This window comes from Danio rerio, chromosome 6 (genome assembly GCF_052040795.2).
Source record: "Danio rerio strain M-AB ecotype USA chromosome 6, GRCz13ab, whole genome shotgun sequence".
Lineage (NCBI taxonomy): Eukaryota > Metazoa > Chordata > Actinopteri > Cypriniformes > Danionidae > Danio > Danio rerio.
Genome location: NC_141026.1, coordinates 47562370 through 47589314, shown reverse-complemented (window position 1 = coordinate 47589314; position 26945 = coordinate 47562370). Strand labels below are relative to the sequence as shown.

The following is a 26945-nucleotide window of genomic DNA, read 5'->3' as shown; positions in this document are numbered from 1 at the left end:
TGCCTGCACTGACTGCTGCTGTAATACTAGGCAGCCACTTTATTATTATTTTTTTATTTACATAATTATTGTGGTGCTCTGCATTGCACAGCAATCTCGGGATTACACTGTAAGCAAGTGCATTAAACAGATTCAGGCCCCTCTACAAATGTATTCCACCTTTGATCCCTTAAAATTTTCATTATCCGCACATAAGCCCTAATTATAGTAAGTGGGATTGGAGAAAATCTTCTCCTTTTAAAATAGTCAATTGGAAGGCGATAATTAAAAGACAAGTAAATTGAATTCCTGATGGGATTAACTTGCAGGAAAGACAGCGAGGGAAAGAGCAACCGCCTTGAAGGGAAGAGAAGCGAACAGGCGGCTTCTCCGCTGTCTTTGTGCACTCAGACACATTTGCTGACTTCTCATGCTGCATACATAATCACCAAATCACTAAAGCCAAAGTCTGGAGTAACGTTGACTGTGTAAATGTGGACTAAATTAAATACACAGAATTATTCAAGATTTACAGTCACTGTTTCACGCATAAATTTCATCGCACTCTAAAGACCAAACAATATATTCTGATGGCTGTTGGACAAAAAGCAGCCATTGACATCCATAGAAGGAACTAAAATATACTTTGGAAGTCAATGCAGTTTTTTCCTAACATTCTTCGGTATATCTGTTTTGTGTTCAACAGAAAAAAAAAAAAAAAAAAGAAAGAAAGAAAAATAAGTGCAAGGTGAGCAAACGAAGAAATTATTTGGATTTTTGGGTGAACAATGCCTTAAGGATGAATGGGACACTACCTCTTAGTGGATCTGCAAAATTGTGTCTATTTTCGAACACGTTTCTGAAGCACTACCCACAATTGTAAGAAAGTAGTTTTTTTGCATGATGCAGTAACATTTCAAAATCAGCTTATCTGACCAATAATACACAAAAAGAGTCAATGGGAACCTCTTTAAAATGACTTTTTTATAGATTTTTTGAAGAACGGTCACATTGAAATTCCAAACTTTTTGAATTGCAAACTGATAATTTTTAAATTAAGTTTCACAAACTAATTTCGAGAGGAGCACGTTATATGATTGACTGCAGCTGGCAACTCATCTACATTCATTAGTTAGCCAATCAGATCGATCCAAACCCACTATAAGTAACCTAGCTAAGAACTACTCCCTTATCTTCATTTTCCCAAAGAAACCCCCCCATCCACCCCTTCTCCTCCTTTCCTCTTTTGCCGAGGGGAGCTCTCGAGAACAACTGATCTCGTACTCCCCTCACATGCTCTATGGACCTGGCGGGAGCCCTGGGCTCAACTATCTTCTAGCTCAGGGTTCTCTCCTGGGACAGCATGCCAAATCTGCTAACTTGCTAACAAGTTGTCAAACAGTATCTAAGTGTGAACTCTTGAAACAGGTTTTGCCATTCATAATAAAGCAGTGATTTACTTGACAAGGTAACATTTTAGCAGGGATTATCTTTTTTTTTTGACCAATAAAGGGAAACCTGTTTGAAAACAGTCACATTTTTGAAAACAGTTATTTCAAGAGTTCACACTTAGCTGATGATTGATTATTAAGCTTGTTTGGCATGCTGTCCCGGGAGAGAGCCCTGAGCTCATAAGATCCTCAAGCCCGGGGCCCCTCCTGTTTGCAAGGCAAGAGGGGAGTTTAAGCTCAGGTAGATCTCGAGAACTCTCCTGCTGTAGTGGCTAATGAACAGATAGTGATTGCTCTTAAGAGATAATTACTTACTAGGAGCATGTCTATGGTGCTGATTTGGATTAGTCAATTAACCTAAATTACAAGTTTTTGGACAGTGGGGGAAAACTAACGGGGGGAAACCTACATGAGCACAGGGAGAATGTGTAAACTCCACACAGAAACATTGGCTGGCTTGGTAATGACTAGAACCAGTGACTTTTTTGCTGTGAGGCAACAGTGTCAACCACTGGGCCACCGTGCCACGCGTTTGGGAAAGGAGGAGGAGTAGGGGTGGAAGGAGGGATTCTTCAAAACGAAGATGGCTGTTATATGGAACTTAAGGTATTAATAGTGGCTTAGGAATCATCTGATTGGTGAATCATAAGTTGGATAATACGGGATCAGCCGCAAGAAATCATAAGCATGTGATCCTCTCGAAATTAGTTTATAAAGAAACTTCACTTAGCTGCAAATGACGGCTATTTTCAAATAGTTTATAGAACACTTCCTTCCTCTATCGGAAAGCAGAAATTGGCAATATGGGCTGATTGTAAAAAAAAAGTGCCCAAGGTTACTTTTTGAGAGCCGTCAAACATATGCTCGCAGGTAAATATGGCTGCATTTTGTATGTAAAATGAACGCTATGGGGCAGTACCATGACTGCTTACCCCCATAAGGATGGCTTTTCTAGAGTGACTGGTTTGCTCGGTAACTCACCACCAATGGCATCAGACTTGGGACGCCAAAGGAGATCGGACAGGGGATTGAGTCCGGCGAAGGACCATTCCAGAAACCATGTAAAATGAAACCCATAAAAACATTGGGGAATAAGCACATGGCTTGTCTATTGTAGCTTGTTTTTGAAAAAAAAACAAAAAAAAAAACACTATTGGTTGGGTTTAGGGAAGGGGTGTGTGGGTCAGTTGATATCAATATTTTATATAATGCATGACCACATGACAACTGGCTTCACTCATGCACATGTGTAAGAAAGATGTTGATATTTCTAGAAATTTCCACAGTGGTGGATTTACAAAAAATGGCTTGTATGGGAAAACGTGCTCAAGTAACGTATTTGAGATTTTTCAAAAATGTACATGTTTGGATTAGTGAAAAAACTGCAAGAAGATGTAATAAAGGGTATATAGAGTATTTGCCTGTTCTCAAAAATGTAGCCTGCATTTGAAAATTTGCCTAAAGCAGAACAATTTTTGGCAGAAGGATAATCTAGGGAAAAAAAAAAAAAAAAACCTTACAATTGTAATACTGTTTGTAAAACAGACACTTGCTTTTTTTTTTAGATCATTACTGTATAGGATCTGATCTACAGTAATTCATCACTATGTTATGGATTTAAATATTCCGAACAGCCACTTTATTAGGTACACCTGTCCAACTGTTCATTAATGCAAAGTTTTAATCAGCAAATCAAATGGCAACAACTAATTGCATTTAGGCATTTAGACACAGTTAAGAGGATCTGCTGTAGTTCAAATTGAGCATCAGAATGGGGAAGAAAGGTGATTTTAGTGACTTTGAATGTGGCATGGTTGTTTGAGCCAGACTGGCTGGTCTGAGTAGTTCTGAAACTGCTGATCTACTGAAATTTTCAAGCACAACCATCTCTAGGGTTTACAGAGAATGGTCCGAAAAAGAGAAAATATCCAGTGAGCGGCAGTTCTGTGGGTGAAGATATCTTGTTTATGCCAAAGGTCAGAGGAGAATGGCCAGACTAGTTGGAGCTGATAGAAAGGCAACAGAAACTCAAAAAACCACTCTTTACAACCGAGGCATGCAGAAGAGCATCTCTGAATGCACAACATGTCCAACCTTGAGGCGGAAGGGCTACAGAAGCAGAAGACCACTTCGGGTGCCAGTTCTGTCAGCTAAGAACAAGAAATGGAGGTTAAAATTTCCAAAGGCTCACCAAAATTGAACAATAGAAGATTGAAAAACATTGCCTGGTCTGATGAGTCTCAATTTCTGCAACATTCAGAAGGTAGGATCAGAATTTGGTGTCAATAACAAAATAGCATAGATCCATCCTGCTTAGTATCAACGGTTCAGGTTGGTAGTGGTGGTGTAGGGGTGTGATGGGTATTTTCTTGGCACACTTTTCTTTCAGCAGGATAATGTGTTGTCACAGAGCGTGAGTCTCAGACTGGTTTCTTGAACATGACAATAAGTTCACTGTACTCAGTTGGCCTCAACAGTCACTAGATCTCAATCCAATAGAGCAACTTTGAGATGTGGTGGAACAGGAGATTCACATCTTGGATGTGCAGCCGACAAATCAAGTCAACATAAACCAAAATCTCTGAGAAATATTTCCAGTACCTTGTTGAATATATGCCACAAAGGATTAAGGCCGTTCTGAATGCAAACGGGGGTCCAACCCGGTACTAGTAGAGTTTACCTAATAAAGTGGCCAGTAAGTGTATTTGACAATGTTAGTTTTTTGATGAAATCAAACATGAAGATAAAAGACTTCAAATCATAAAAAAAAATAAAATAATAATAAACCTTACCAGCTGAAAACTTGAACAGTAGTGAAAGTTTTTCAATAGCATGTTCTGCAGTTGCAGTTTTGGTGTAGAGACAATAAAATAATAATCATAAAGACAATTAATATTCAAAATCTCAATATACAAAATCTCTAGTACAAAATCCATGTGAAGGGATTAATAGTGCACTCAAACTTTAACAAATGCTGTATGTGGGCAGATATGGCCTCAGATGTGAAGTGGGTCTCCTGTTTGTTTAATTCAGAGAATGCAGCCACTGCTATTGAATCTTTCTGGAAGTTAAAGGCTAAGCTCTGACCTTCCTCTTTGTGCTGTCTCATGCGTCTCCTGGGCCGATCTCATCTGGGATTTGTCTGCTTGGTGTCACTCTACAGCCGCTAATGACTCATGAACACAGGCATTTAACTGTCCATGCTCCTTGTAAACAGAACTTCTGTAGCGTAAAAAAAAAAAAGTTGTTGACTTTTCTTGCACAGAATTCGGATAAATCAATTATCTTCTGATGCGGAATTCAAAAGGTATTGATATTCAGGTTGCATAGGCTTTGTGGATCTTGATAGCTCATTAATACATAATATTCCCCATCCACTAAAGGGTTTATATGATTAAGACGAAATCTCCTGATCAACAGAGATTATAAACTGAGCAATGCAATAAAGAATATTAATGATGTCGAGAGAAGAGCTGCTCTAGTGCATTTTAAAGTGTCGTGCAAATCGCAGAGTGGTTTTAAGCATTAGCCAAACTCGCTGCAGGAAGAGCAGATTTAGGCTGGGGAAACACAGGAAGCGTGGCATTATCAGGCCTTTTTATCAATGGCCACAGGGTCGTTTTGAATGATGAGCCCTGTTTCCTTCCCATTTGGAATTACATTACGGCACTTGACGGCATGCATTCAGTAACACAATAGTTTAGACTGACAGCACAGCTGAAACAAATCTGCAAAGTTATGGGAGGTCAGATCGGGCAAGGGGTCATTTTGATCACATAGACAACATTTTTAAACTGCAAACAACAACAATTAAACCAGTCTAAGCTGGTTTGAGGGTGTGGAAGCTGTCCATGCTAGTCAAAGAACCCCAAACTCCTCTAAAACAAGGATTAAGGTTAGACTGCTAAACCTTATTGTTGAAAAACACAGCTTAAGTTTAAATTAAGCCTGTTTCTCCTATCTGAAGAGTGTGCAGAATTTCTCTATAACAAAACAATTTTGGGCTGTTTAAAGATTTACTTCAGCAAGGAAGCAATTACTTCTGTCTCATTTTTAAACTGCGCTACTGGAAATTCTGCTGAAACTAGACTGGTTTGTTCATATTAAATAACTAGCTCTCCCACAAATTAAAATTCTGTTATTAATTATTCCATCTCATGTTTTTCCAATCCCACAAGACCTTTGTTCATCTTTGTACCACAAAATAACAATATTTTAGATGAATTCAATGAGTTACTTTATCCTCCATACACATTGATGATCCTGAAACATTCAAAGTAAAGAATAGGAAACAAAAACATTGTCAAAACATTCCAAGTGTTTTAAGTGGTTCAGCTGTGATCATGAAAAGCCAATAAATTTCTTGCGTTAAATTGTGACTGGAAACGCAACTAGCCACAGTGGCTGGTCAGGCCCTAGTGGTGATGATGATTATTATTGTTATTACAGTGAAATAATTAATTAAATATGATGGGGCTAGGCGATCTTGTGTCGCAACCTCTATGCAGCAGATTCAAGAACTGTGACACCGTGGCTCCGCCTGCTCTGATCATACAGGTTTGGTTTTCAGCAGCTGGGTGGAAGGAGCCTCCACTCTTTCTGTAACAAGCTACAAGTCGCTTATCTAACTAACTTCACCTTACTTATCAAACAAAACATTGATACACTAGTTTTTCTTAATGGTATTACTGTAGTAGAATATAGCCTAAGGTGGATATATAGCGTTTTGCAAAAAAAAAAAAAAAAAAAAAAATATATATATATATATATATATATATATATATTGTGTTTTAGGTGTGTTGCTGCGTTAAGAGTTTAGTAAACTTGTTAAATGTATTGAAAAAAGTAACATGTTAATCACATTAAATATATAAGATTTGGTTACAAACTAATAGAATAAATATGTAAATCATGAAAGGAAACAAAATACTAACACACCTTTGTGTTTACAGGTGGATGTTTTTATTATCAGTCCAGATTATACTTCATTTCCTCTGAGGAGAAAAGCTGGTCTGAGAGCAGAAGATACTGTACAGACAGAAAAGCAGATCTGATCATCATAAACAACAGAGAAGAATTAGTGAGTAAAGTATACTGTGTATGTGTGTGCGTGTGTGTGTGTGTGTGTGTGTGTGTGTGTTATGTTATGCACGTTCTGACCAAAACGGACTCAGAATATTATTATTATTATTATTATCATTATTATTATTATTATTATTAATCAACCTTTGTATACAGTATTCCATATATTTATGATGTATTGTTTTTTTAACCAATTTATGATGTTTGACAATATTAAGGTTATTCTGTTGCATTTTGGCATGGTTTTTGACTTATTTATGAACTATTCATGGACATAAAGTTAAATAAAAAATATCCTGGATTTGAAGAATATTGTGTTCCTGGCCTTCACTGAGCTCAAGTAATAGTTTAATGTACAAATATTGTGAATAAACTTTACTGTTATTGTCTTAAATAATAATGTCAAATAACCAACATTTCTCAAAATGGATATATCTCGTTTTGCAATAAAACTCTTCATATCTATAACTTTCCAACACACTACACCAGTCTAATAATCCTGGGAGCCGGAAGAAAAATCTGGTTTACTGGTATGAGCTGGTATCTCAGTTAAGCCAAGCTGGTGAAAAAGGACAAAACCTTTATGAAACTAAAATCCAGGCTTAGACTGCTAAACTACACTGCTGTAAAACACAACAAACAGGATGTTGCTGGTATCTTTCATTAGGTCTTCAAAGTCAAGAAATGTGGACAAAATCTCTAAAACTAACTAAAGTAGTCATTTATGATGGTTATAGAATTTCTCTGTCCACCATGTAAGGCCAGAAAACCACTTGAGGCAGTCCAGATGTTTTTGAACAGTTTAATCCAGCCTGCAGTCTGACCAAAATTACTGGCCTTTGGGTTAGTGGATTATAAAAACATTTTGATCATTTTTCAGATCTTCAAGCTGGAAGAGCAGCTAGTGTAAATCATCGGAATACCATGATTTTAATAATGATTCTTTCTCTGAAACCTGATCTATTCATCAGATTTGTTTTGGCTGCTCTGCGTTAACTGTGCTCTTGTTTTAGCTGCTAAGCAGGTAGAGTTGGCTTTAACAAGACCCACAGCGGAACAATCTATTGTCAACTAGAGCACTCTTGTTGGCGTTATTTTACTGAGGTATTAGCATTGAGTGCTATTGTGCAATATTATCATGCCCTATAATTAAGAAACTATTTGAGAACAGCTCAGGCCATAGAGCGAAATAAATCGGAGGGGATTTTCTCATGGTGCGAGTGCCGTGTACCACATAAAATCTGCAGTGGAAAACAATAAACAATGAGGACAGTTAAATCTCTATCTATCCCTGGATGGAGGAGATAACCACCTTTTATGGCCAGTGCGGCAAAGAAGAAAATTAGTTTCTGAAAAAGTCATTAGCAAGTTGCCTGCTTTATAGGTTGACACAGCCCCCTGTGTCCAATATTGCCCAGTTTCTCCTGGAAGACTTTTTTTCTTTTTTATTATTGGCTGATGCCCAAACTGAACTGGGCTAAATCCATGGTGAAACATTTCTCAGCTCAAGCTGGCAAAAGTGTCTTACTCACACCTGTTCTGGCTCGATCACGTTCAGATGTTTGTGCTACTCTCTAAGCTACTGTGCCAGCGCCATGTCAGATCATAGAGAGTTCACATTCAACTTACAATACAGTATATAAAAGTTTTCCTTACTAATTAGATGTTGTGAGTTATATGGCCAGACAGTGAAAAATCATTTTGTAGACCTAATTAGCTTGTTTCTAAGTCAACACACAAAAAAAAAAAAAAACTTTCAACCCTTTTAAAAATGACTTTATTTGCTATAGGGGCTATTGTGCTTTAATTAAATTATATATGTTTTTAAATAGGGGGTCACGGTGGCACAGTAGGTAGCATGATCGCCTCACAGCATAAAGGTTGCTGGTCAGTTGGCATTTCTATGTGGAGTTTGCATGTTCTCCCCATGTTCTTATTGGTTTCCTCTACAGTCCAAAGACATGTGCAGGTGAATTGGGTGAGCTAAAATTGTTCGTAGTGTATGTGTGTGAATTAGTGTGTATGGATGTAATGGGTTGCAGCTAGAAGGGCATCCGCTGTGTAAAACATATGCTGGATAAGTTGGCAGTTCATTCCGCTGTGGCGACCCCTGATTAATAAAGGGACTAAGCCAAAAAGAAAATGAATGAATGTTTTTAAAATTTTTAAATATTAATAATTTGAATGTATGAATCAATCAATGTGTCTTCGGACACTGCTTTACATTGGTTAAAATTGCAGCAATATTTTATGAAAGAAAGAAAGAAAGAAAGAAAGAAAGAGAAAGAAAGAAAGAAAGAAAGAAAGAAAGAAAGAAAGAAAGAAAGAAAGAAAGAAAGAAAGAAAGAAAGAAAGAAAGAAAGAAAGAAAGAAAAATATTTCCCAGATTTTGGACACAGGACAAAAAGAATGAATTTTCAAAACGCCAAGCTCTAAATCAGACAATAATGTACATTTTTTGACTGACATAGGAAAGAGTATAATATAAGACTAAAGTATTACAGAAGAATTTCATTTTTGGAACAGCACTCGTCACACTCCATTTTTTATTAATTTCTTAGAGCACAAAAGTAAGTTGCAGGGAAGATAAAGCATTCAGTTCACTTTCAGACACCATTCAGCGCAATTTCTAGAACAAATGCTTAGAACAAAACATAGCAGTTCTATTGTTTGAGACCTTTAAGATGTCCCATTCTGTGACTAAATTCTCATTCAGACACCTGGAACCCAGCTTTACCTCATACCTTGTCTGAATCCTGCTTGCAACACATATTTTAACTTGTTAAATTGAATATCTATAGACTAATTTTTATTTATTTTTTGCATTTGAATTTGTCTTTTCTCTTTTTATTTATTGTTTCATACTGTATATATTTGTATTTTGTACTAAAGCAACATTCAACGAAACACTAGTTTATATAGTAAATTATATTTTAAAAATATTAAGCAAAATTCCTAATGGAATAATGTCAGTCATAACTAGCAATGGCATAATGCCAGTCAAAATTTGAACAAGACAATCAATAAAATACAATTAATATGACTAATTAAAAGCCATTTCAAATCTCTCCTTTAAACCATGGTGTTTAATTCATTTGTCAGCAAGGAGATTTTGAAGGGCAGCTATGATTAAAATCAACTTTTCTAAACTGCTTGGACAGGACTGTGTGTAGATATAGTGTGCCCACAATCCAACACAATCTCACAGCAATTCGTAACTTTTTGATGTAGTGGCTAATTCGTATGAATAAGATCTAATTCATACAATTTAGTACGATTTGCTCATCCCCCAATGATGGTTGGGTTTAGGGGTGGGGATAGGTGTCACGCCTCCTTTTTAAAAATCGTACAATTTCGGGTACAATTTTTTGTCACTAAACTGGCAAAACGTAAAATACTTACATTTTCTCGTGAGATCGGGCTGCACAGTTATATTAGAGTGATATAAAGACAATAAGTCTCTTCTTTTAAATTTCCTGATTTTAAAATAGGATCCAAATTCCTGCAAATCCGAGACCCACTGCAATGTGACGTAGGAGTGCAAGTTTTCCCGCCCACCGAATTGATTGACAGACGCTTATTAACAAGCCTACAATGTAATGCGTATACACGTAACCACAAGACAGGACTTGCGCAAAGCAACTGGGATTAAAAGATCTGTTTAGCTCTCAGTGATCAGCTGCACCTCAAGAATAAGTTTTATAAGTTTAAAACCTTTTGAAAAAAAAAAGTGCATGTTTATAATAAATACAGTCAAAACACTGTAATTTATCACCACAGCCACATATAGTGTCAGTACAATTATAAAAAAAGATGCTTCAATCACAGTTTGTGGATTTAATTCCGGTCTATTTTGTACATTACCATAATGGTTGTCGATACACCAGTGTATATTAACATGTATGCTGTCATATTTGCGGTGTAAAAACAGCGCAAAGCTAAGCATGTCTGTGCGTGCACGTGTAACAACATTGTGTGCGACTCATCATTGCAGAAAGGCTTGAATTAACACCTCAACAAATGTATCTAACAATCGTTGGAAAACTTCTTAATGTAGTAAACTTCATTCTTGTCTGTCACTGTGCTGTTTATCTAAGTCAGGGGTGGCCAACCCTGTTCCTGGAGATCAACCTTCCTGCAGATTTCAGTTGCAATCCATATTAAACACACCTGCCTGTAATTATCAAGTGCTGTTCAGGTCCTAATTAATTGATTCAGGTGTGTTTGATCAGGGTTTGAGCTGAACTCTTTAGGAAGGTCGATCTCCAGGAACAGGGTTGAGCACCCCTGATCTAAGTGAAGGCTACACACACTGAAACACACGTAGGAAGGATGGGTGGGGAGAACTTGCTGATTTGCATAAAAGGCACAGGCAACAAAAACAGCTACACTATCATAACAGATCACATTTCCCATATTTAAAAAGGTATAATAAATAATCTGATGGGTATTTTGAGCTTAGACTTTACAGATATTCTAGAGACACAAAATACTTATGTTAAATCTTGAAAATAGGTGCCCTTTAATCAATTTAAAATATAGTAACATTTAGTATGATTGGTTATTTGGTTTTTGTTGTTGAAATATGTTGTTTCAATGTTATGTTGAATAATGAAACATTATAAACATTTTAAAACATTATATCACCCATATTTTGTCAATAAACTATTTAAAACATGTTCTCGCATTCCCTTTTAAGGCTGATTTATACTTCTGCGTTGAGTGATTTCCGTGACCCATGTCACCTGCCTTGTGTTGTAGTGCATTTATACTTCTGCGTGCTGTTTGTGTTGGTCTGCAATAACACTTCTGAAATGCTAACTGGCTGTAGCCTTTTATGTTCCTCTCTGTGTCACGGATGTTTTGTTTTTCACAACGCTACCTTACAAGTAGCTAAAACCCTGCCCACACTCGTCAGCGATACCAAGCCAACCAATCACAGAGCTTGCACTATGCGTCGTTGGGATGTGTAGTTACATTTTTCGAGAGGTGCCCGTCAGCATCAACCACGGCAAGGACTATGCGACCACATGAAGGTTGTGCCGGACCATACGTGTGCACTTGACACAGAAATATAAATTAACCATCACACTAAAATCTTGTCTTTGATTACAATGTAAATAAAATAAAATAAAACAAATATGTAAATTAGCTGTTTTTTTTTCTCATTTATTTATGCATTTGGATTGTATTATGGGATCTGGATCTTTCTTCCAACAAATTTTAATCTTAGGAAATTCAAAAAAGTGACTTTTATTAGCCTTTTAATAGTTTAAAGAGATATATTATCTGGGTTGGTGTTGTATATTACACTTTAAAAAAATTTTTTAAAGGCAGCTAGCTCTCTACAACTCTTACAGGGTCGCCCACTGAAGCTTAGCAGGGTTACGCCTGATCATTACCGGATGGGAGACCACATGGTAAAGCTAGGTTGCTGCCGCGAGTGATGTTAGTGAGGCCAGCAGGGGGGGCCCAACCTGTGGTCTGTGTGGGTCCTAATGCCCCAGTATAGTGATGAGGACTCGATACTGCTCAGTGTGGCCGACTTTTTGATGAGATGTTTAACCGAGGTCCCGACTCTCTGTGGTCGATAAAAATCCAAGGATGTCCTTCGAAAAAAGTAGGGGTTTAACCCCGGCATCCTGGCCAATTCTTCCCACTGGCCTCTGTCCATCATGGCCTCCTAACCCTCCTCATATCATAATTGGCTTCATCATTCTGTCTCCACTTCACCAAAAAGCTGGTGTGTGGTGTGCAGTCTGGCGCAAAATGGCTGCCGTCGTGTCATCCAGGTGGATGCTGCGCACTGGTGGTGGATGAGGAGATTCCCATCTATGTGTAAAGCACTTTGAGTGCCCAGGAAAGTGCTATGTAAATGTAAGGATTACTTATTTAATAAACTCAAGTACATTTTTTAGTTATTTTACAGACTTATTTGTCTGTATACTATTTCTAATGGATTCTACTAAAATGTAAAACCACTGTAAATGGACCGAAAACACTTGTGTTAATCAACAGATTTTTTTGACAGCGTATACAGAAAAATGAGAATGTACAGAAAACCATACGAGATGGAAAATGTTTTATAACAGAGCACTTGCACCTACTCGAAAAGAAACAAACTGCCATCAAAGCCGCGATCGTATGATAATTCCGCATCCACTAACAGCGCATCGTATGATTACAATCTAGACAGCGCTCCTCAGATGAAGGCTTTGATGTTTTGCACCCTTCTTATTATTTTCCTTTGTTCCAAGGAAAACCTATTAAATCTGCATGAGAGATTTTGTTATCTGTCACCTAGGACGATCACACCCCATTTGCTTCCGAGAGAACTGCATTTGAAGAGGAAATAGCTATCTGTAGTGGTGCTTTTCTCAACACATGATTGGTATAAGTTGGAGTTCAGACCCGCTGTCTCTCCTGGAGTGGAGCAAACAGACAAACAAGAAATCCTCTTTATTAGTCGCTTCTCCAATGGAGCTGTAGACTGCAAGAAATACAGCGGGATAAAAATGCAGGCCAATTATGGAAAAAAAGTGCTTTTCTTTAAGGCCAACAGCTGCACTGCAAGTTTTCTATTAGACTCTGTTTTTATTTTTTTTTACAAAAAAAACGAAAAAAAAAAACATGAACACTCCAAGCTTCACAGATTAAAGGCTCTGGGCCAAGGAGAGAGAGAAAGAGAGAGAGTAGTGGATCCATGCTGGATAAACCCATGTCGCACCAGCGAGTACAGTGATGGGTTTTTAGATTTGAAGAGATTATAAAAAGAAGCGGGAAAGTGGAGGCGAATCGGCTGGAAAAGAGAGAAGAGAGTGCACCCGCCACCCTCTCGCCATCACCCCCGGGTGGCACGATGATCCTAATTTCCCTGCTCGCTGTAGCGTTTCTCACCAGCACATCAGACCGTTCCAGGTGCCGCCTCGACCGTCTCGCCCCCCGGTGACGGTACCACATCGAAGGCAGAGGACACGCTAACAAGGAGACGTGCAAAGAGTAGTCTATACATGCACTAATGCACCCAGATATATCTGGGGTATGCAGCGGGAAATTAAATCCACTGCCGCTCAAGAGGAGACTTTATCTAAAGCCAGCGAATATTCGCATGTTGACAGTTCTCTCAAGCTAATAAAATACACAATTGAGGTTTCAAAACAAGCTCAGTGGCCAATTATTAGATTATATGTTAAATACAATTTTATTAATAAGTGAACCCACCTAGGCATGGGCCGGTCTAAGATTCTAATGATATGACAACCTTGGATAAACATATCACGGTTTGACGGTATTGGAGTTACTGCTCTAAAATAAAATGTCTGGGTAAAAACATTTTTTCCCCCTTTGAACACAATATATATCATTTTTGAGAAACAATTAATATATTTTGGAACAGTAAAGATGTCAGGCTAAGTAATTCAAATGAATCATTGACTTCTGCTGTCTTCATTAGTTTCATAAACACAGATTTCTTTACAGTTTAAAATGGCATCTTCTGATTTTTTTTCTGCTGGAGATACTGCTGTCCTAAAAAAAATAATAAAAATAAAATATCGTACACACACCTTAGGAACGGTACAGCAGAAAATGTTGATGGTTTTAAAATCTTTTCCAAACTACGGTATACCTTGACGGTTATGGTCTCATGACTAATGCCACCACATGTACAGTGCTCAGCATAATTGTGTAAATATACTGAATATTTGTATCTATTTCTAAGTGAATTTAGGCAATGTATTTTGGTGCATTTAAACAAAACAGATTTATCAAACAGATGTATTTATTGAAATAATATTTTAATCACCAAACATATTTGGAAATAGAAAGATGACACAATTAAATTCAAGCTAAATATTGCAAAAAAAAAATTATAATAATAATAAATAAAAAATACAACCTACAAACTTTGAACTAAATGTTTTTTTTTTTTTACTTTTTGGGTATTTAGATTTTTCCTCTTTTTAAAATTTGTATTTAATATTTTTTCTTTAATGCGTTAACTTGGGTGTACTTGTTTTTGAAGCATTATCGTAGGTTATTTTGTTAGATAAGCTCCAGATTTGACTTCAGTACTGACTAATCTAAGGTATATTCACAAATATAATATTGTATAGCTTCCTATTAGCAATATGAATTTAAAAGACAGATTTGAGAGGGGTGTACTTATGTATATGCTGAGCATATGATTAACAGAGCAAGTAAATTTTCATATATGTCTGATAATATTTTTTCTTCTATAGAAAGTCTTATTTGTTTTATTTTGGCTCGAATAAAAGCAGTTTTTTTATTTTTTTATTAACCACTTTAAGGTCTAAATATCAACCCTTTTAAGCTAGATTTTTTTTAAGATAATCTACAGAACAAACCATCATTATATAATAACTTGCCTAATTACCCTAACCTGCCTAGTTAACCAAATTAACCTAGTTAAGCCTTTAAATGTCTGTTTAAGCTGTATAGAAGTGTCTTGAAAACTATCTAGTCAAATATTATTTACTCTCATGATGGCAAAGATAAAAAAAAAAAAATCAGTTATTAGAAATGAGTTATTAAAACTATTATGTTTAGAAATGTGTTAAGATTTTTTTTAACACATTTCTAAACATAATAGTTTTATTTAAATAATATTTAAATAAACTTTTAAATAACGTTTAAATAATATTTTCTCTCTGTTAAACAGAAATTTGGGGAAAATAAACAGGAGGGCCAAAAATTCAGGCGGGTTAATAATTCTTAACCTTATTAACCTGGTTAAGGCTTTAAGTGCAGTTATACCTGTCACCTTGCCACCAATCTTTACCTGGAAAGATTGCTGGTGAACTACAAATCAGTAAGAAACTACAAATTCCTACATGCTGCTGTATACACACCGGCATCCACTTTTCACTAATCACACACTCAGCTGAAACCTGTCATAAGGATTATTTTGACTATATATACAATCTGGACTGAGTCTTTAATTTGTATTATGTGTTGTGTACTTTAGCCTTGCCTTAGTTTCTTGTTTTATTTCTATTGTTCATTTGACACTTTGTAGTTGGATGTTCAACTTGTGCTTGACCTTATGCTTGTACGATTATGATTTTGGATTTTCCTTTATTTACCACCTCTTTATCTGCATGACAATCCCACTAATAAATGTACTTGGATCCTATCATTTTGCCTTCGTCTCTCAAGCAGTTCCTCATGAGTTATAACAATACTATTATTATATTTAAAAAAAAAATATCTAGTAAAATATGATGTACTGTCATCATGGCAAAGATAAAAGAAACAGTTCATAGAAATTAGTTACTAGTTAGCTACTATGTTTTCAAATGTGTTAAAAAAATTCATTAAACAGAACTTTTAAAAGAAAAGAAAAACTCAAATTTACCAGGACGGCTAATAATTTTGATTTCAAATACTGTATATAAACACATGTTCATTTATGATAATCACTTTAATCAAATCACTCAACTGCAAGCTGAACATGATATTTCTCCAGTGAGCTGGAGAAAAAGCATGTTTAATGCCACAGAGTTTACATTACTGCACTGAATGGCTATTAGCTGAGAACAGTCAGTGTCAGTAAATGCATAAGAAAGAAAACAGCAACTGCAAAGAAATGAAGCTGCTTTAAGTGTTTTCTAAACAACCAACCATCTTTTGTAAAATAAGCCCAAAAATCTAAATTCTGTAACATGTGATTTTATAGCACAGCTTTAAAGTGAAATATATATCTGACTTCTTACAGCTTAAAGTTTATAATCAGGTCCCAGGTGTACATTTAAAAACAATGTGAAAAGTTACAAAACAGTAACTTTGCTTTGCTAAGACATTTTTCTGCATTGCAATTTTTTGTTTCTTACATTGAGTTTTTGTTTTGTTTCAATTTCAAATATCTAAAAAAAAATAATCTTCAATCAAAAAACGTTTTCTAGACTAGTACAAAATAGTGTTTTGTTTTCAGAAATAATTTCAAAATTAAGTCAGTTTTTTTTCTTTTAAACAAGCAAAATAATTGGCAAATGGTGTTAAAGCAAAAACAAGACTATTTTGCTTACCCCATTGGCAGATTTGCTTGTTTTAAAGTAAAACTTATTTACAATATTTTGTACTTTTTTAAAAAATGCTTCTTGATTTGAGCCTTTTATAGATATTTGTACTGGAAACTCTTAGTAAGAAAAGTTTGTAATGACAGAAAACGTCTAGTTCTGATTTTTAGCCCTGTGATGTTGTTAGGGATTCTTCTTAGACACTGTAAAACCCAACAGTCAACTGCTCTTCATTTATTGAATTTTACTGTGCCTAAATTGCTTTATTTACTCAAATGGATTAAGTTCACATTGCTCATTAGGATTACTTTTTGAATTTAAATGGTTTGTTACAATCTGTTTCCTCAAACGGTTTAAGTTATCTTAACTTTTTGGGTTTTACAGTGTAATACTACCTCCCACTAAAGTCACAGCATATCTTTTTCACCGCTAGAAGGCACATATTCACAACAAACAATGATGTACTTTAATGACTGAGTGTGAAATCATGACAATTATGGTTTTCATTAAATCCTATGAGATGCCTGCAAAAATCATGTTCATGGATGAGCTAAAGTATTTAAATCTTATTATGGCGGTAGTATGAAACAGATTACAGCCAAAAGCCATTGAAGCGAAATGAGATCACCTAAGCAATTGCTGATGAGAGATGAGCATGACGTGGCACAAAAGCAATGTTGTTTTATCATATTAAATACATTTTAGGTTTCTGTTATAATGCTGCTCTATAATGCTGCTATGTAGTAATTAATCACACAACATGTTAATGTGTTTTTGGTGATTGCTGTTTTCTATAAAAAGCTATCTGGAATTTAAAATTACAAGTTAAAATAGCAGATTTCTCTGAATTTAAACATTCTGAGAAACATTTTGGATAATATAAGTCGGCAAAATATATAACACTGTTCTAATGGCTTTTTGATATTTTAATAATAATAATAATAATAATAATAATAATAATAATATTAACAATAATAATAAATAGTAATAATAAAACCGTACATATTGTGCCTTAATCTACACGTTTACACCCACAAGACTCTGATTTGAACATGTATAATCTGATTTAATGTGCTGCTTAAGATAAATAAATCAAAGTATTATTTTTTTCATACTCACATATAGAGACAACATGAACATGAGAGAGAAAGAGAGAGAGTAGTGGATCCATGCTGGATAAACCCATGTCGCACCAGCGAGTACAGTGATGGGTTTTTAGATTTGAAGAGATTATAAAAAGAAGCGGGAAAGTGGAGTCTGCATGACTTTTAAATAGGAAGAATCACCAACAACGCTGTCTTGGTCCACAAACTACGTCTCACAACTAAACACACGCGAGAAGTGACATGGAAACAATGCGAGGTCACATAGTATATCTTGTGTTGTTAACTGCAAGAAAGAATAGAGTAAGAAAGAAGCCTTTAGTGGGGTAGAATATGTACCGATTTTGCTCACCTGGCTTTTGAAGGGAATTGGCAATTTCTCTCAATTTTTTTTTTTCGTCTAGGTTATGATATTGCTCAGATGACACATCAAACAGACACGGGTGCTCCTGCCAAATTTCCACTAGTTTTTCCTTCATTTCTTGGGTCCAAATAAACAAAAATAAAAGCCATTTTAACTTCTTTCCCAACCTCCCGCTGATCTCGATACACATACTCGTGGTTTGCTTCTCTCTCATTGGCTGTCGGTAATCACTGATGTTATTTTTAATCAGAACACATTTCACACGGAATGATTTTAAATAGCTGAAAGGTTCAGATATTTAGCATGCCAATGCAAATATCTCACGGGTGTCAGCGACTCATCGCCGATTCTCTCAGATTACATCTTTGATAGTTCAAACTTTGTGATTGTTACTTACATGAACGAGATCCGATTTGCCTGTGATTTCAGAAATTTGTTGGTGATTTCTCGAATCCTGTTGGCGAGTCAAACTCGTGGCTAAAATCATGCAGTCTGAAGTCCACATTAATGGCATAACAAGTGTACTTTAGCTCCAAACTCACATACTGTAAGCAGACTTGACAACTCTGAACTTCATCTAAACCCGCCGGTTATTCCTCGGATCATGACAAGCATTGCATTTCTCATTTAAATAGAACAAACGCTGAGCTAATGACTTACAGTAGGCTCCTGACAGCTGAAATGTAGTAATTTGTGAGTCATTTCCCCAATGGCCAAACTATACTCTATTCCACAAGCAGACAGCAACCAAACAAGCAAAGCAATATTTTGGCCGGCTACGGCAAAGCCTCATTAAAAAGTCATTGTGCATATGAGGAACAACCTTGTGAACCTTTGTAATTGGTCTGCGGGGAGTTTGCTCACTGGTATCATCAGGATTCATTTCCCAGTGCCATTAATGTGAATGGCACAAATAATCATTACTCTCCTCTTTACGCCGACCAATAAACTCGTGCCCATGAACTACAGCATCAGCCTGTATTTATAAGGATCGTAATAGGCATGTCAAAGCAAATGACATTTGTTATCAAGAAGCTTGTTTGTTGATGTTATTTGTGCTGTATTTGCAGCTCTGTTGCTCTGACCATTATATATACTAATAGCACAAATTAACAATGAATAAAGAGCGTGATGCATCACCGGGAATTCAACAGCCTTAGCTAATACCACATTATTAAAAATAAATAGCTAAAATATTTATTTGGAACGGTGCACAATACTGTGGCATCAGTTGATACAGCTGATTCACATTATGCTTTATGTCCTATGAATAAATTAATGAATGATTTGATTGGCTCTATGTTAAATAATTATGGTATACACTTACCGGCCACTTTATTAGGTACACCTGTCCAACGGCTTGTTAACACAAATTTCTAATCAGCCAATCACATGGCAGCAACTCAATGCAATTAGGCATCTAGACATGGTCAAGACAATCTGCTCAAAATGGCTAGACTGGTTCAAGCTAATAAAAAAGACAACAGTAACTCAAATAAACTTTAATTACAACCGAGGTATGCAACACATCAAACCTTAAGGTGTATGGGCTACAGCAGCAGAAGACCACACCGGGTGCCACTTCTGCAAGCTAAGAACAGGAAACTAAGGCTACAATTCGCACAGGCTCAACAAAATTGAACAATAGAAGATCGGAAAAGAGTTGCCTGGTCTGATGAGTTTCAATTTCTGTTGCGACATTCGGATGTTAGGGTCAGAATTTGGCATCTACAACACGAAAGCGTGGATCCATCCTGCCTTGTATGAACGGTTCAGGCTGGTGGTGGTGGTATAATGATGTGGGTGATATTTTCTTGGCACACTTCGGGTCCACTAGTACCAATTGAGCATCGTGTCAACGCCACAGCTGATCATGTCCTTCCCTTTATGACTACAGTGTACCCATCTTCTAATGGCTACTTCCAGCAGAAGAACGCACCATGTCTAAAGTGCGAATCATCTCAAACTGGTTTCTTAAACATGACAATGAGTTCACTGTACTTAAATGGCCTCCACATTTACCAGAACTCAATCCAATAGAGCACTTTTGGAAGAACTGCATCATGAATTTGCAGCCAACAAATCTGCCGCAACTGCTTGATGCTATCATGTCAATATGGACCAACATCTCTGAGGAATTTTTCCAGTACCTTGTTGAATCTATGCCATGAAGAAAGGCAGTTCTGAACTCAAAAGGGGGTCCAACCGGGTACTAGTAAGGTGTACATAATAAAGTGGCCGGTGAGTGTTTACTGGCATTTTATTATTCCAGTTGATTTATCGAAATATAAATACGTTAATTTATTCTACAATAGCATTAGAATATTTTTTTCCCATTAGAATTATTTAATAAAGATCAAATTTTGTGCTCTCTCTCTGTTTATATATACTACTAGCTCCTGTTTATTTTTTCCCCAATTTTTGTTTAACAGAGAAAAAATTTTCAGCACATTTCTAAACATAATAGTTTTAATAACTCATTTCTAATAACTGAATTATTTTATCTTTGTCATGATGGCAGTAAATAATGTTTTACTAGATATTTTTCAAGACACTTCAATACAGCTTAAAATGACATTTACAGGCTTAGTTAAGTCAACTAGGCAGGTTAGGGTAATTAGGCAAGTTTTTGTATAGCGATGGTTTGTTCTGAAGACTACAAAAAATATAGCTTAAAAGGGCTAATAATTTTGTTAAAAATGAAATTAAAAAACTAAAAACTTTTTTTTTTCTAAGCAAATTAAAACAAATAAGACATTATCAAGAAGAAATTTATATATATATATATATATATATATATATATATATATATATATATATATATATATATATATATATATATATATATATATATATATATATATATTAATTAAGTGATAGACTATTTTGGATTTTATTGTATTATTTCCATTACATTGTTTATGCACAATATTATTTACAATCTTAAACAAAAAATTAAATATTAAAAATGAGAAAATTCCGCAAATTAGAAATAATATAATACCATTTAGATTGAAATCCATACATTTTCTCATCAGCATTTCTTATTTATACATTCTTGCTTTAGCTGTTTTGTTTATTGATTGTGCACATCCTTAAAAAAAATTCTACCTCATGTTATATCAAATTGTGTAGACGTAAACATAAATATTTTTTGCAAAGGATATCTTCTTTAAATATGTTTTACCCCAACCTTTAACTATTTTTAAAAACAATTCCATACATAATGACTTGTACGGCCTTTACGTTTCCCCCAAGAGCAATCCATTAAAATAAACCATCATAAAAAACACACTTCTCACAGACCTTCCTCTCCACCAATACGAAAAGTTATAATGCATTCCGTTTCTCCTGCAATGAAGCTGCTCTGTTCTCCAACCAGGGTCACCGTTATCCCAAGGCTCAAGCTAATTGCACACGCTGAAGCCCACACACGCGTAAGCACACACACACACACAAATAACTTACCCATCAAGAACTGTTTTGCCTTGAACGTCCCAGCCACTGACATCAGTCTTCTCCAAACCACCCCGATCCCATTTTCACCTGACCCTTCCTGGGAAAAGAATGAGTGACATTGTCTCGTGAGCCGCTTCAAGATGGCCTTAATGGTCCAAGATCATGTTGCTCCACTGACACACCATTAAGTGCTAAATGTTCAGAACTGCATTACTGCAACCTCCGAGATTAAGAGTGATAAGGTAAAGCACTATTTCCCCTCCTCTCCCCTCTTCCTATCTACTCCCACGGCTGCATCCGTAGCTTTCTAAGAATGAATTATTCATACCTCCAAATCATCAGCTGCCCAAGATAAAGGAGCTCTAACCACTTCTCAAATGTATTGATTTCTGTAGCGTTCGCATGATGGGCGCAAGAAATCGTGTCCAGCGGAGGCTGAAATCTGAGAACGTTAGATAAGTCGAAGTAGTTTTAGGGAGTTCTTTCCATACCTATGTTATGGCTGTCAAGGACACGAGGCCTTGAGACAGAAAGCCAGATGGAGAAAGCCTGTCATATCCTTTACAAGGTTTTGTTGTGAACACAGACGGATTATGATGTGAGTGTCTTGAATGAAGCAATATCAACACCGTGTCAGAGGCATTTGAAACTTTGAAAGCCATTGCCCTGCAAGCTGTTCCTATAGGGTGGAAACCTGTGCGCATTCAGCATTATAAGCACATTTGCTCATCAAAAATGAATACTAATTAATTAAGACAATGAATAAAGAACTTTGAAAATGTTGTTGAAAAGTTGATTTAGTTTTTAAATCTGAAATATCAACTAATATTCAGATTGATTCAGTAGTAAGATTTAGCAGATTTAGGGTATTGCATATCCAGTGTCTTATCATCAGTGTTTATGTTGTAAAAAAAAAAAAAAAAAAAAAAGAAATAATTAAAAAAAAAAAAAAAAAGACTTAAATTAGGAGTTTATATCAACATTGTTTTTGTTTGTTTGTTTACTTTTTAATTCATCTTAGCCATTCATTTACATGTCTATTGAGTTTTGAAAGCCTGGAACAGCAAAACTGTGGAACCGCTGTGGAACCAGACATGACACAGCCAATGGACAAGTTTCCTAATTTAACTTGGTATTCTTTCTATTTTCTAAATATGTATCATGTGTAATTCAACGTGTCACTTCATGTTAATTTAGAATTACTTGTGAAATGTAGTTTTTTTTTGTTTGTTTTTTTCATTCAGTGTAGTAATAGTTTTAGTCTGAACCTTTTTTTTTTTTCATTTACACAACAACAACTTTTTTGGTACCTAAAAATACTACATTTTGTCAAATTTTGATAAGCTGCTGAACAAGCAATGAGTCAGCCAATCAGATGAAGGAAAGTGTTCTGTGACTGAATTCAGAATTCATTTTATTTCAAAATACTATATTTAAATTATTGTAAAACTTCATGTTGCTTTGTAGTAATTTATGAAATTACCCCAGTTAACTCTATTCTTTTTTTTCACTGTAAAAATCAAACAGTTTTACTCAGAATGTGTGCTTTATTATTTGCACAACAACATTTTTGGTGCCTGAAAATGTTACATTTTGATTGGCTGCTCACCAGCCAATCAGAGTAATGTAAGAGTTTCCTGCTGGAGCAGTTCTTTCTACTGAATGTCATGCTTAATTCAATGTGCCACTTCATATTCCTTTGTAATTATTTGTGAAATTTCCAAAGTTAACTTTTTTTCTTTAGTGTAATCAGACATTTCGCAATTATTTTTTGTCTCTTCATTTACACAACATTTTTGAGTCCCAAAAAATCATTATCGTCTTCCAGGAAACACATTTTTGCTTAAACCTTTAAAGTCTTAGTCATTGAAGTCATTTTCATAGCTTTTGACGTGATTGTTGACACAGTTTCCATGGAAAACTTACCAACATTGCAAAAGATACATTTTCAGTTGTTGATTAAACTTACTTAGTCTGTGTTAGGGGATACCATGGTTATGTAATCAGTTCTATATACCTTTTAGAGGGGTGTAAGCAATAACAATTGAATTTAAAAAGGTCAAAAGGTTGATAAATTATTTTACGATAGCTGTTTTATGTTAAAATTTGATTAAATAGCAAAAAGCAGGAAATAATTATGTGCCAATGACACCACCACATTGAAATGTTTGGAAACACTTTACATAAAAGCTATATAAAAAATATTATTTACTTAAAACCTTTATAATCATGACATTACATGAATGTGAATTATATTTTCTGCATGCTTATGAGAACTGTTATTAAGTGTCATTTGCTCAGTCATGCTATTTTAAATGCAAAGATGACACTGTTTGTTATGATAACTTGATATGAACAAATACATTACAATCAACCTTTATCTTTTGTCATGACAACTTGACAAAACCAAGACAACATAACTTGTCATAAATCTGTTATAATCATTATTGTCATGAAGCCACTATAATCATGTTATTAATATATTCATGATCAATTTTTCAGTAAAACAAACTGTATTTGTCATTACCATGTCTAATTCAAAGTGTCATTCATTTTTAAGGACATTTTAATGACAAACTCAGCTTGTACCACAGCAGAAAATAAAATAATGATGGGGTTATAAAATTCATAACAAATTTATAATGGCTTCATGACAATCATGTTTATTACAGATTTATGACAAGCTTTATTGTCTTGATAATGTCAGGTTGTCATGACAAAGACAAAAACAGGTTGTTATGTATTTATGTCAGGTTGTCATAACAAACAACATCTTTGCATTTGAAATGTTATAACTGAATTAATTACACTTAATGACAGTTGTTTTAAGCATGCGTACAATCTCATTCACATTCATGACGTGAAAGGACAGTCTTATGAACAATCCTTAAAGTAAAGTGTCACCAAATGGTTACAGGAAAAATGCATAATACATTTCAAACAATGCCAAACTAAAATCCTTAAAAAAAAAAAAAAAAAAAAAACCTAGAGTGGACACCAAAAATGATGACAAGGTGATAAGAGATGCATCATGCACAATTTAAACACGGTTCATTATTAGATCATAACTGAAAGTGATATTCAGTCATGGTCACCGAACACACCATCATATCGTGCAACCTTACTCCAGGGAGGAAAAAAGGACATATAAGTCGACAGCAGAAATAGATCAAATCTGAAATCTGATTCCTTTGCAAAAGAAGTCTCACACAATAGTAGAACATCCGCTTTAAAAGTTGAACTAAATCAAGAGGAATATTGAAGATTGACAAGCAGCTCACAAAAAAAAAAAAAAAAAAAAACACCAAAGTAACCTTGAAGTAACAGTTATAAATGCCGCTGTAAATTCGAGTCACACTAGGCTGATCGCCAATTAGCAGTATGTGTCAGCTTTAAAAGAAGCCTGACAATAAGAAGCTTGTTCTCATTTCTCACAAGCACTTACTTGTTTGAAAAGATTAGTGCATACAGTTTGAAAGGATATGAAATTGTTAGTTAGTGGAGCGAGGTGTGCAAATGATGAAAAATCCATCAAGAATGTTAAAAATAAAGCATTTATATTGCGCGTATCCCAGCCAAACCAAATGCATTTTCAAAAGCTCATAAAAAGAGGGTTAATCTGGGTGGTATGCAGCTTGTGTACATTTTATCTGGCTATTGATAGAAGAGATCATCTTATTCAAGTTCATGAAAAAAAGGAATGTGCCTGAAATGTGTCATCATCATTCAGTGTGTAACATATATTTATGTAAAATTCATATACATGCTATACTCTGACATGACCTTATTAAACTTTATGAAAATAACATGTGATTATATAACATTTTATATATATTATTAAACAAGCAGGTTGGGTCTGAAGGTTAATGGCAGTAAAGAGTGTTTTGTGGCTGAACCATGATCCTGAAACAGTCTTTTGTTCAAATTAATCTGGTGGGGTGTGCAGTGGATGGCAGAGGGGTGTCGCAGATGATAGTATGCGGGCGGGGGGTTGCGTATGAAAGTGAAGAGTTGGGTAGTCGCGGAAGAAAGTGAAAGTGGGCTTGTGCTGGGTCGAGGTTGCAGACCGAGTGCCTTAGTGCCCCCCACCAGTACCAATATACAGCCATATCGCTATGCTACGAGTGTGATATTGCGTTTAAACATATTGTGTGTACACACACACACACACACACACACACACACACACACACACACACACACACACACACACACACACACACACACACACACACACACACACACACACAAACACAAACACACATATATATATATATATATATATATACATATATATATATATATATATATATATATATATATATATATATATATATATATATATATATATATATATATGCCTAATTACCCTAACCTGCCTAGTTAACAAAACTTACCTAGTTAAGCTTTTAAATGTCACTTTAAACTATATAGAAGCATCTTGAAAAATATCTGGTCAAATATTACTTACTGGCATCATGACAAAGATTACATAAATCAGTTATTAAAAATGAGTTAACAAAACTATTGCGTTTAGAAATGTGCTAAAAAAAATTCTCTCTGTTAAACAGCAATTGGGGAAAAAATAAACAGGAGGGCTAATAATTCTGGGGGGGTGGGGGCAGGGGGGGATCTGACTTCAACTATATATATATATATATACTAAAACTAATTTCATTGTTCATACATTTAAAGGGAACCTACTGTATGGTGAAAATCAACTTTTGTAGGCTGTTTGGACAGAACTGTGTGTAGGTATAGTGTGCCCACAGTCATATTAGACTGATAGAAACACAAGTCTCTTTTTTTTTAAGGGCCAAAGCAACATGATGATGCAGGAGTGCGGTTTTTCCCATCTGACAGGCACCATGTCTCCATAATAACATGTACACAGGAACACAGAACATTTGCAAATAAACTGGAATTAAATCACGTGTTACAACTCTCTGTGATCAACTGCACCCCAATAATAATATAATAAGTTTAAAAAGTTTTTAAAACTGAGCATGTTTGTAATAAAGACAATAAAATCGCTATGCAATTGGTGTTAGTAACTGCTAATATGTGTGTGTGGATGTGTGTGTGTACTTTAAACGGAATTTGTGTGTGACTCATCATTTCAGAAAGGCTTGAAACAACTCCACAAATACTTCAAATAAACTTATTTGGTATTTTTGACGCCTGACCTTATTTCAGCTTCATCTGTGTGTTTCTATCGGCTACAAAAACAGCTACATAGTAATTAGACATCAAAATGGGCAGAGTCTTTATTATATAATCTAATGGGTATTTTGAGCTGAAACTTTACAGACAGATTCCTGAGACACCAAAGTCTTATCTTACTGTACATCTTCTAAAAGGGTTAAAATATGTGCCCTTTAATAATATATATAAATATAATTACAAATAATAAAAATGTAATATTCACAAATATGTGATCCTTATTAATAGAAAAAGTATTTGCAAAAAT

At 35.3% G+C, this 26945-nt stretch overlaps 1 protein-coding gene across 3 annotated transcripts in view; it reads right to left on the bottom strand.

Annotated features, from left to right (window-relative positions):
• The window catches only part of cntn4 (contactin 4), a 430281-nt gene that overhangs the window by 339385 nt on the left and 63951 nt on the right, over window positions 1-26945 (bottom strand). For 2 of the 3 annotated variants that reach the window (XM_087256006.1, XM_087256002.1), the window contains exon 2: window positions 21485-21572. The exons of the other annotated variant lie outside the window; for it this stretch is intronic. The gene's annotated coding sequence lies outside the window, so the exon portion shown is untranslated. The remainder of the gene's footprint in view (window positions 1-21484; window positions 21573-26945) is intronic. 3 annotated transcript variants of the gene reach the window in all.